This window comes from Coregonus lavaretus, assembly GCF_964263955.1.
Source record: "Coregonus lavaretus genome assembly, chromosome: 17".
NCBI classification, from domain to species: domain Eukaryota; kingdom Metazoa; phylum Chordata; class Actinopteri; order Salmoniformes; family Salmonidae; genus Coregonus; species Coregonus lavaretus.
The window spans coordinates 1,962,620-1,976,012 of NC_140004.1; positions in this window are offsets into that span (position 1 = coordinate 1,962,620).

Genomic DNA, 13,393 nt, shown 5'->3' on the forward strand with positions numbered 1-13,393 from the left:
AAGACCTTGCTGAAGCTAGCTCTACTGCGTACCCTACATTTCAGAATGTTTTTCACAGAACGGAGAACTCCAGCTCGCTTACAGGGGAAGAGGATGTCACAGACCCGCTCTTCTCCTTTGACATTGGCGACAGGGTTCTTGTCTGCCTTTCCAGACCTGGTGTGCTGAAATACAAGGGGCCGGCAGCATTTGCTGGTGGCCTTTGGGCAGGTGTTGCGCTGGACAAGCCAGACGGAAACCACAACAGGACTTTTAGAGGGGTGAAATATTTCAGGTGTGATAGGAACTGTGGTGTTCTGGTCCGAGCGGAGGACATCTCTCCTTTACAAGGGGCACAAGACAGTGATCTGGATACTGGGGCTGAGGAGGATCCCTTCTCAGATGAAGAACCACCAAACTGCTCGAAATCACAAGAGGATGCTTTGAAAGAAGATAAAGCCTCAGTTGGACAATTGGAGGGCAACAGAGACAGGGGCCACAATACACCAATCGATGATCCTTCAACTACTAAAATGACCTGTAAAGAGGGACAATTACAAGAGAAATTGTGCCAAAACCCTCAACTTCATTGTTGTAATGAGACGCCTGAGGCATCAAGTTCATCCACCCCTATACCTGTTTCATCATTATTTCAAGTGAGTTTTGTCTTAATCAGACCGTATAATAACACATTTGAGGCAAACCATGGTCATCACAGACTTTTACTTTGGGGGTATTTGTTGTGTCTTTAGAGTGCCAGACCCACTTTAAACTCAATTATACAGTAAGAAATTATTTTAATTTTTTGTTACGGCAACGTGCCAGATGTAAGGACCTGTCATAAAAATTGTATTATGTTTGTAAATAATTTGTAAAGAAAATTATTAATTAAGGGGAAAAGACTTGGTAAACCTTTCAAGTTGTTTGCTTAAAGTGGGACCAAAGTGCCATTTTATGCTTGCTCGTCAAACTATTTATTGGTCCTATTTTGCAGATTGGTTTTGATTCATGCCCCCAAACAGCAGGACACACCATGAGCACTAGTTTTGACATAAACTCTTGGGTGGAAAGATTGACTGAGGAGCTGGTCCAAGATCTTATAATGGATGCTCTAAAGATAAGGAAGAGAAACAGAGAGAAAGGCTTGCTCAAAGAGGACAACAAACAAATTGATGTGAGTAAAGTTTAATTATTATTATTATTATGATTTTTTTTTACATCACACTCCCAAAACAAACAGCTTTTCAATGCTGGTCTATGCTGGTCTACGCTGGTCAGTGCTGGTCGGATTCTGGTCAAGCTGGTTGGACTAGCATAGCTTAGCTGGTTTTGCTGGCCGACCAGCATGTTCTAGCTGGTTATTGTGCTTTCGCTGGTGGCCAGCCTCCACTGTGTTTTCTCTGGTGACCAGCCTTCGTTGTGTTTTTGTGGTGATCAGCCTACCCTGTGTTTTTGTTGGTGACCAGCCTTCACTGTGTTTTGGACACTGGTGACCAGCATAAACTAAAGCAAAACCAGAATCAAGTCATGTTATGCTGGCTTGCAAAGTGATGTTTAATTCCTATTGGAATCCAGCTAGAGTGGATTCCCACAATCTGCATTCAGAATGACTGCTAGGGTTGGAAAGATATATTTTAAATATTTGGTAATTTAGCAGATGCTCTTATCCAGAGCGACTTACAGGAGCAATTAGAGTTAAGTGCCTTGCTCAAGGGCACATCGATAGATTTTTCACCTAGTCGGCTCAGGGATTAGAACCAGCGACCTTTCGGTTACAGGCACAACGCTCTTAACCACTAAGCTACCTGATTTCAAACCATAGAGATGGATAGAGGGTTCACTTGCCACAAAGCTTGTTTTAGGAAGGGGAGTGCCATTGAGGGCTTTCACCATAAAACTCATGAGCTAACATTCCAGCACTGCAGGTGGCAGTTAATCACCACCCTTGCCATTATGGCCATTCAGACTACATACTCCAGCACAGTAGCTGGTATGCACCTCCTCAGTTTGTTTACTAATAACTGCCAATGAGCTCAGAGAAGCAGACAGAGTGCTAACACAAATCGAATGCTAACAAGAACCTGCCGTTCCCCGCTTGTAAAATGAGGGTGCCCTAATTTTAAGTCGAGATACAGTAGCATGGGCGGTGCTCAATTGCAGACTGTCAGCAATTATCATGGCAAAGATAGGTGTCCCCTATTTCCATCTGTGATGAGGTGGTGTTGAAGGAGTCAGCCACAGGAGGGTAAATCACAGAATAACAGGCTTTAATCCGCAAAATACAGGTTTACGCAGAAATGCGTCAAACACACTCCAGACCACAAAACAGGCGCACTGGAAAATACAAGGCACACGGGAAATACTCCCGTCGATACACAATACACGAGCTTCACTAACCTCCACAATAAACAATCACCCACACAGACAAGGAAGCAGAGGCAACTGACTAATGAGGGAATAAGGACCAGGTGTGTGTGATTGAAGACAAGACAAATGGAGTGATGATAAATGGATCGGCAGTAGCTAGTAAGCCGGTCACGCCGAACGCCGAAACCTGCCCGAACAAGGAGGGGAGGCAGCCTCGGCGGAAGTCGTGACACCATCTTTATGTTCAAAACCTTCCATTTTCTGTTTAGCGCCTATTGAAGGACATATTTTGTTTAATTATGCAGTAATAGTTTGAATACATGAATATGCAATATGTGTAGGCCTATTACTTGTCTTTTTCTTTTGAACTATCGTTTATGTGATAGCTTTTGTATGATTTCAGACAATAAAGAAGAGAGATGACAGCACAGCAAATAAGCTGTGTTTCATAGAACAGTGGCACGATACTCTCTGCTCTGCAGCTCCTGAGAAGGTTAAAGTCCAGCCCCACGACCGGGACATAGTGTACAGACTGGTTGATACTGCCGTGGAAACCCTCTTAGGCCAAGCAAAGAGTACCATGATTTACAACCCAGAAGCACCAGGCTATATCATTGATGAAGAGAGTGTCAGAGCTTACGGACAGGTGAGAGTTTGTGTGCAGTTATTGGATGATTGTAAACCTGGATGAATTTACAGATCAGGATGCTAATATTATGTATGTTTGAGGTCATTAGCCAACTATATTTTACTCTAGATCATGCACCAACTCACCTCTGAGATTCTTCATGGGGTGTTGACCAATCACTTTGGGATTACAAGATCTATGTGGCAGACGAAAAATATACTCTCAAGTCGCCTATCAAGTAGAATCTTTCTCACCGACTTGAAGGTAACAAGTAGCCCCATGTCTGCTATGTACACAATCTCCTGTCTAAATAAATATGAAAATGAACATGGAACCTATGCACTTACATATTTTGTGTATTATGCATATTATATGTACAGTATAATGGAATACACAAATACGTGTGTACAGTGTGTGTGTGTATATATATATATATATATATATATAAATAAATAACAATAACCCACTTGGTGTTGATTTTGTACAGTAATCATCCCCAGGTGAACTTCTGAAGAACATAAGACATGTTAAATTAATAAATAAAGTGCAAAAATGTCCAAATTTGAAATGTAATGTCATATTTTGCAGGCTGCTGTAAAATCAGAGGTGCAGAAAGAGCTCAACTTGGAACGGACCGACCTTCAGATGAAAGAGATGCTCCTGACATTGTGCAAATACAGGAGTACAAAGAGAGACAGAGTAGACTACATTCTGGTATGTAATAAGAATTTTGTTCAAATGCCTTGGTGGGAACAGTTTTTTGGTAGGCCTACATAAAACATATTTAGAGTATATGAGCATCAATAAGTGCAATGCCTAGCTAGGCTGTTGTGGGTGAAGGCATACAGTACTTTCTGCAACAATGTTCAAGTTCATGATCACATTGAATCCTCAGATCCAAGAGCTTCACAAAGAAGAACTTCAGTGGGTGGACTACAGCGCTGACCAGATTACTGTGAAGATGAGACTGTCTGAGGAGATTTTCAATCTTCTCCTAGAGGACACTATATCAGTTCTCAAACACATGTACATGACACCATCCTTTTGAACCTGAGAAAGAAGGTTACTGTTCCCTCCATAAAATATATCTTATTAATTACCATTACATTCTTGAATGCTTTGCATTAAGTTACAATGACATGTATTGATTATCTATGATCATTGAATAATTTAAATAAATCACTCATTGGAATTAATTTGACCCTACGTCTACATCTTTTTATTGAGCAACCCTCCCTGATTGTAGACCTATCAAGCAATAGGCACATAACCTCCATTAACCATTGCTGAGGAAACACAACACTATAATGTGCAACATGGCTCGCAACACCATATGTACAGTACAGTGCCATAAAGTATACACCCTCTTGCACAATTTTACTTACAGCCTGGAATATGGACACTTTCAACAACAACATCGCTTTTCAAACAAAATAAATCGAGAGATGGTTATAAAGAAGTTCATTAATATGCACCACAGCCAGACACTCTTTTAATGGAGAAGAAGGCAACTGCTCAGGGACGTCATCTTGAGACCAATCTGAGATTCAAACAACAACAAAGCTGTCACCCCGGCTGAGGAGACTGGGCCTGAGACTGGACCGGACTTCTGACCTGATGGAATTCCTGTTCGGGCCCATGAGGACAGGGTTTTTGCTAAGTGGGATGCTTTTGGTGCGTTCAAGACAACTGGGAACTCAGAACAATACGAGGTCAAATCCTGATGTCAGTGATCTTCAGGTCGGAAAGTCGGATCTCTAGAAAGAGGCCTGAGTTTTCGAGTTGGATTTCCGAGTTGGATGACTGTTCAAAACTATTTGTGATGTTGAAGTTTTGTCCAAATATTTTTGTGTTGTTGCATTTTAGCTAATCCTAACCCATTTCCTAACCATAACCTAATTCACCTAACCTGATACGTTAATTCTCCTAACCTGCTGCGTAAGTTCTAAACCTGCTACAAAAAGTCAATTTTGACAAAAGCTGTATCCCTTCTAGCGAGGGTTAAAGCAAAAAAAAATCTCATGTTGAAACTTAAGTTGTTCTCAGATCGTTTGTCTGGGGCCAAGTTAACCACCCCTTCCATGTAAGAAAGTCATGACCGTCATGCTTTTAGGGAAAGACGATCATTTTGTACATGTATTAAACTGCGAGTGTGACCAATTCCAGTCCCCTTGCTTAGGGGTCCGGGGATATTTTTATGTAGAAGGACTGAGAAGCTCAATTCTGGTGACTTTGTAAATTATATCATAAATAGGACTGGTGGAGTTATGTCACACATGCAGCTAGCAAACTCAACATTTCAACCAACTAATTGCAGCATTACTGCAAAAATGGACAAGGCAAGTGGAAGGGGGAGAAAGTAAGGAACTTGTCTGTACTGCATTAAAGACCAAAATTGGTTAAAGAAAATTGTGATAAATAAAAAAGTATACCAGTTTCATTTAAGGACTCAATAATTGACAGCTGTGCCATATAGATTGCAAAATAATTGGGAAGAGATTTTCGATTTACCGATTCCATGGCACATGGTTTATGAATTGATAAACAAAACGCTGGATTCAAAACTTAGAGTTTTTCAATTTAAATTATTATACAAAATTCGTGCAACCAATATAATGTTATATATATATATATATATGGGGGATGCAACCATCCCAGCTCTGCAGATTTTGCTGCGAAGAGACAGAATCATTAGATAAATTGTTTTGGTACTGTCCATATGTAGCTTGAAAAGTCATAGTCAGTCGATCAATAATATAATAATACCCCTAGCAAAAAATATATATATTTAATTTACAATCTGTAGAAACTATGAGAATAGAAAGGTTCAGAACTTTTGTTAAACATCACAGCAGATTTGAAAAATATATTGCAAATAGAAATCAAACTGGATGGTGTTCAGAGATAGATGGGAGGTCTTGAGTGGAGCTGAAGGGTGGGACTAAAAACAAACAATTATTTAAGCAATAAGGCACGAGGGGGTGTGGTATATGGCCAATATACCACGGCTAAGGGATGTTCTTATGCACGACTCAACGTGGAGTGCCTGGATACAGCCTTTAGCCATGGTATTTTGGCCATATACCACAAACCCCCGAGGTACCTTATTGCTATTATAAACTGATTACCAACGTAATTAGAGCAGTAAAAATAAATGTTTTGTCATACCCGTGGTATACGGTCTGGTATACCACGTCTGTCAGCCAATCAGCATTCAGAGCTCGAACCACCCAGTTAATAATGTAAAGTATACTGTGTCCGTAAAATGTATATAGTATGTACAGTATAAGCTTAAAGTAGAAGCCTAAGTGTTGTTGTCTATTCGTTTACTCCAATTAGGGGAGGGGTGGTAGGGTAAGGGGAAAATAATAAAGGAAAATATATTAACAAATATTTATATATATTATATATTCAGTATATTTACAAAATAATATATATGGGGGATTGGAAATGATGCAGACAATTACATTGATGGAAGCCACAATCTCTCTGCAATATTAAAGTTAATTTACCCCCCAACAACAAGCCGTCTAGGTACAGTGGGGAAAAAAAGTATTTAGTCAGCCACCAATTGTGCAAGTTCTCCCACTTAAAAAGATGAGAGAGGCCTGTAATTTTTTCATCATAGGTACACGTCAACTATGACAGACAAATTGAGAAAAAAAATTCCAGAAAATCACATTGTAGGATTTTTTATGAATTTATTTGCAAATGATGGTGGAAAATAAGTATTTGGTCACCTACAAACAAGCAAGATTTCTGGCTCTCACAGACCTGTAACTTCTTCTTTAAGAGGCTCCTCTGTCCTCCACTCGTTACCTGTATTAATGGCACCTGTTTGAACTTGTTATCAGTTTAAAAGACACCTGTCCACAACCTCAAACAGTCACACTCCAAACTCCACTATGGCCAAGACCAAAGAGCTGTCAAAGGACACCAGAAACAAAATTGTAGACCTGCAACAGGCTGGGAAGACTGAATCTGCAATAGGTAAGCAGCTTGGTTTGAAGAAATCAACTGTGGGAGCAATTATTAGGAAATGGAAGACATACAAGACCACTGATAATCTCCCTCGATCTGAGGCTCCACGCAAGATCTCACCCCGTGGGGTCAAAATGATCACAAGAACGGTGAGCAAAAATCCCAGAACCACACGGGGGGACCTAGTGAATGACCTGCAGAGAGCTGGGACCAAAGTAACAAAGCCTACCATCAGTAACACACTACGCCGCCAGGGACTCAAATCCCGCTGTGCCAGACGTGTCCCCCTGCTTAAGCCAGTACATGTCCAGGCCCGTCTGAAGTTTGCTAGAGTGCATTTGGATGATCCAGAAGAGGATTGGGAGAATGTCATATGGTCAGATGAAACCAAAATATAACTTTTTGGTAAAAACTCAACTCGTCGTGTTTGGAGGACAAAGAATGCTGAGTTGCATCCAAAGAACACCATACCTACTGTGAAGCATGGGGGTGGAAACATCATGCTTTGGGGCTGTTTTTCTGCAAAGGGACCAGGACGACTGATCCGTGTAAAGGAAAGAATGAATGGGGCCATGTATCGTGAGATTTTGAGTGAAAACCTCCTTCCATCAGCAAGGGCATTGAAGATGAAACGTGGCTGGGTCTTTCAGCATGACAATGATCCCAAACACACCACCCGGGCAACGAAGGAGTGGCTTCGTAAGAAGCATTTCAAGGTCCTGGAGTGGCCTAGCCAGTCTCCAGATCTCAACCCCATAGAAAATCTTTGGAGGGAGTTGAAAGTCTGTGTTGCCCAGCGACAGCCCCAAAACATCACTGCTCTAGAGGAGATCTGCATGGAGGAATGGGCCAAAATTGGGCCAGCAACAGTGTGTGAAAACCTTGTGAAGACTTACAGAAAACGTTTGACCTGTGTCATTGCCAACAAAGGGTATATAACAAAGTATTGAGAAACTTTTGTTATTGACCAAATACTTATTTTCCACCATAATTTGCAAATAAATTCATAAAAAATCCTACAATGTGATTTTCTGGATTTTTTTTCTCATTTTGTCTGTCATAGTTGACGTGTACCTATGATGAAAATTACAGACCTCTCTCATCTTTTTAAGTGGGAGAACTTGCACAATTGGTGGCTGACTAAATACTTTTTTTCCCCACTGTAAATACAGTGCCGTGAAAAAAGTATTTGACCCCTTTCTGATTTATCTCTATTTTTGCATATTTTTTATAGTGAATGTTATCAGATCGTCAACCAAAACCTAATATTAGATAAAGGGAACCTGAGTTTACAAATAACAAAAAAAAGTATACTTATTTTATTTATTTCATTAATAAAGTTATGCAACACCCAATACCCCTGTGTGAAAAAGTAATTGCCCCCTTACACTCAATAACTAGTTGTGCCACCTTTAGCTGCAATGACTGCAACCAAATGCTTCCTGTAGTTGTTGATCAGACTCTCACATCGCTGTGGAAGAATTGTGGCCCACTCTTGCATGCTCTCTGCTTTAACTCAGCGACATGTGTGGGTTTTCAAACATGAACTGCTCGTTTCAAGTCCTGCCACAACATCTGAAATGGGACTAGGTCTGGACTTTGACTAGGCCATTCCAAAACTTCAAATGTGTTGCTTTTTAACCATTTTAATGTAGACTTGATTGTGTGTTTTGGATCATTGTCTTGCTGCATGACCCAGCTGCGCTTCAGCTTCAGCTCACAGATGGATGGCCTGACATTCTCCTGTAGAACTCTCTGATACAGAGCAGAATTCATGGTTCCTTTTATTAAGGCAAGTCGTCCAGGTCCTGAGGCAGCAAAGCATCCCCAAACCATAACACTACCACCACCATGCTTGACCATTGGTATGAGGTTCTTACTGTGGAATGTAGTGTTTGGTTTTCGCCAGACATAATGGGACCCATCTGGTCCCCCTCCAAAAAGAATAGTGACACGAAGAATAAATACACAGGGAATAACAATAGCGAGTTAAAATAACAGCATGCATGTGTGCGAGTGTTATGTGTGTGTGTGTGTGGGCGTATTTAGTGTGTGTGTGTAAATGTGTGTTGGGGTGTCAGTGTAAGTATGTGTGAGTGTGGGTAGAGTCCAGTGTGTGCAAAGAGTCAGTGCAAGAGAGTTAGTGAAAAAGGGGGTCAATGCAGGTAGTCCGGGTAGCCATTTGATGAGCTATTTAGCAGTCTTGTTTAGTAGTCTTATGGGTTGGGGGTAGACGCTGTTCAGGGTCCTGTTGGTTCCAGACTGGGTGCACTGGTACTGCTTGCTGTGCAGTAGCAGAGAGAACAGTCTATGGCTTGGGTGGCTGGAGTCTGAAGTTGTTTTGGGCCTTCCTCTGACACCACCTGGTATAGAGGTCCTGGATGGAAGAGAGTTCGGCCCCAGTGATGTACTGGGCAGTACTCAACACCTTCTGTAGCGCCTTGCGGTCGGGTGCCAAGCGGTGATGCAGCCAGTCGAGATGCTCTCAATGGTGCAGCTTTAGAACTTTGAGGATCTGAGGGCCCATGCCAAATCTTTTCAGCCTCCTGAGGGGGAAGAGGTGCTGTCGTGCCCTCTTCACAACTGTGTGGATGTGTGTGGACAATGTTAATTCCTTAGTGATGTGGACACCGAGGAACTTTGTCGGTGATTGTCTGTGGTCTATTGCACAGTCAGATGTTCTGGGTAGGGTGGCGGTAGATGTACACGGTTGCTCTGGTTTTTGTTCTTTTTCCCCATAAGCATGCTTGGCCCTTCTCTGGTCTGCTGATGCAATCAGGTCCTCAAACTCAGGGGAGCGCCAAGGTGGGGAGGTTATTAAAATTCATCGGGGTCCTCTAGGTCTGTCTCCACATCAGACATCACGCCTTCAGTTGCCCCCACAAATCGCTGCTTCTTTTCAGCAGAGAGTTCTTTTGAACGACAGGCCAGAGCCTGTGAAATTACAAGATACGGTAAATGAATCTGCCCAATAAACAAACGGTCTTGAACACTGGAATCAAAAAGAAAAATGCTAAAGAAGCACACACGCTAACAGCTGTTGAACAAGTCTCTACTTTTCAAAATTCAGTACTGCATTGAAAATGCATGGATTGGTTTACGTTTATAAACTAACCAGTCTCTGGCAACGCCGCCTTCTCTTTTTGATGTCCCGTTCCTTTGCTCCGTCTGGGGTGTCTGACGACTTATGCCGCTCTTTCAGTCCACTACCGATTTGCAGCTGCATATGAGGAGTCAGTGAGGTGTATTAGAAATGGTTATATGCATCAAAATCCTGTAAGATGTAGATTTATGTTACAGTCAGTCCATGTCTGTCACCTTCAAAATCTGCCATGCTCCACTCTCCATCCACCTTAATCTCAGCTGACTGAACAGCAAACTCAGTACACGAGTGTTGTGCGGACTTTTCTTCCTGAGACATGACTAAGAAAAAACTTTAAGATAATGCGTGATATTCGAAAATCTATTTCATATAACATATTTGAGAATGCTAAGATAACCATCATACAATTTACGGATAAATAATTCCATCTTGCTCAACGAAAGCCTGTCGCCCGTTCCGGTGCAGGCGCAGGAGGAGTGCTCTGCTGTAGCTGCTGATGTTGTTGGAATAGTTGAGCTACTTGTGTCATCAGCCTTTCTTTCATATCAGCCACCGTGTTGTAGTCTGGCATCTGATTCAGCCTGGCCATGAGTTGTTGGAAATCCATGCTCTCGTTTGGTGATGCATCATTCTCTCACACAAAGAGGCTCCTGGCTGGGCCGCGAGTCCCACAAAATAATTGTATTAATTAAGTTTTGTATTAATTAAGCTTTGCTGTATTTTACTAGGCTTGTAAGAATAGCTACCAAGCTGACTTTTCTTCCACCAATGTTGGGTGGAAGAACATTCATCACACTGGCATGATTTATTGTTTGGATGGCAGACCATCTGTGGGCTATCACAGGGGTAAAAAAACACCTCATCTGTGGCATGATGAAGAGACATTCTCATGGAAGTCCTGGGGTCACTGACGCCAGGAGAGGTGTGATGACTTGAATTGACGAAATGAACGTTACTGTGTGAATTAAATTGTCATGTTTGGATTGTTTCAAGAGTTCATAAAGAGCTATGAATTTTGAGATGTTTCATTGTACTGTAAGTGCCATGGATTTATTGTTACAGAAGTACTAGGTTATTCTGTTCGTTGGATGGCAAAGAGGAGCTACACAGGGGTGTGCTCTTATCATACAGTGTTGAGGTGTGTTGGTTAGATTCAAGAATGTGTGGGTTGTTTTCATGCCTTAGTTTTAATGTTTTGGGCCATGTCTTGGTGATGTTAATTAGACGATAGGAGATACTGGGAGTTGGCACTCTTGGAAGAATAAAAGCTTGGTTTAAAAAAATGGAGGGAAAGATGAACGGAGCAAAGTACAGAGAGATCCTTGATGAAAACCTGCTCCAGAGAGCTCAGGACCTCAGACTGGGGCGAAGGTTCACCTTCCAACAGCACAACGACCCTAAGCACACAGCCAAGACAACGCAGGAGTGGCTTCGGGACAAGTCTCTGAATGTCCTTGAGTGGCCCAGCCAGAGCCCGGACTTTAACACAATTGAACATCTCTGGAGAGACCTGAAAATAGCTGTGCAGCGACGCTCCCCATCCAACCTGACAGAGCTTAAGAGGATCTGCAGAGAAGAATGGGAGAAACTCCTCAAATACAGGTGTGCTAAGATTGTAGCATCTTACCCTAGAAGACTCAAGACTGTAATCACTGCCAAAGATGTTTCAAGAAAATACTTAGTAAAGGGTCTGAATACTTCTGTATATGTGATATTTCTGTTTTTCCTAAAAACCTATTTTGCTTTGTCATTATGGGGTATTGTGCGTAGATTGATGAGGGGAAAAAACAATTTAATCAATTTTAGAATAAGGCTGTAATGTAACAAAATGTGGAAAAAGTCAAGGGGTCTGAATACTTTCCGAATGCACTGTATATGCTCGGTCTCTAACTGTGCATCTCTGATCTAAGGTTAACTCAATCATTTAATGCTAAGACATAGGTTGCAATACATTAGCTCCTTGTTCCTCAGCCTCTTAATAATTGCATAACGGTAAACCTAGACATGTACATCTTATAGTATTCCTAGTGGTGATGCAAGGCTCGCAACCTTGGCTATACCCACTGGATACGATTATGGGCCTATAGCATTCACATAATAATGGAGTCAGATTGATGAATGTATTTTATTATTATTCAACATAATTTGTATACATCTACATAATGGAGACCCTTCATCCTCAGTCGAGGGAATTTTCTATATTACACTACACCCCTATCTGAATTTTGGGTCTGGGGTGCTCAATGACATCACTTGAAAGGAACATTGTTACACGTTAAAACTGTTACGTTCGTTGTATAAAGGATCGGACCAAGGTGCAGCGTGGTATGCGTACATAGTCGTTTATTTTAATAAACACAGACAAAATAACAAAATCCAACAGAACGTGAAGTTCAAGAGGCTAAACATCAAACAAGGCAAACAGAAACAAGATCCCATAACTAAGGTAGGCAAAATGGCTGCCTAAGTATGATCCCCAATCAGAGACAACGATCGACAGCTGCCTCTGATTGGGAACCACACCCGGCCAACATAGAAATATATAACATAGATCAACTAGCATTCATACCCTGACCAAACTAACTAGAGAAATAACAGGGCTCTCAAGGTCAGGGCGTGACAAAAACATGTCTTGAACCTGGTGTGACAATATTGAAACAGTGCTGACACCTAGTGGACATCAAAATAAACTGCACCACACACAAAATAACCTTCACACAGATGCACTGCATAAAATGGCCTGTATCCGAGCATGTATATGTAAGTCAAAATATCTTTAATGATAAGAAGTAGAAGCTCAGTATTGATAAGTCAGAAGAAAAACAAAGCTTGACCAGTCTGGAAGGTCATGGATCTTTACACATGATAATAGCCCCTAACATCTTGTCTATTGTCCTCATATCACAAGATTGGGCCAGAGGGAGCCGGTTACCAGCAGGCAATCAAAGCGCTCTTGGCCTTGAAATCAAGGAGTGACTACGAACACACACTGGAGAGTGTGTGTCCACTGGATCCCTGATTTCGAGGCCTATTTTCATCAGTTGCTGTCCGACGCCATGGACAGGAGCGCACAATATGTGCTAAACAGCTTGGGTATCCAATCATACGCAATTACAATTGTTCTAAGAGCTTCATTGCTGTCAAGGCATTGGTTGGATGGAAGAAGGTCGGAGTAGATAAACTTGTTTACCTACTTTACCAACTCCAATCCAATGCCTTAAGGGATATGCTGTGGGGCTACTGTAACCTAGGGAATATCCACTTTACCCCCTAGTGCCATGAACAGTTTTACAGGCGAATGTCCACCACCACCTTCCCCTACCACATGTCGGAGG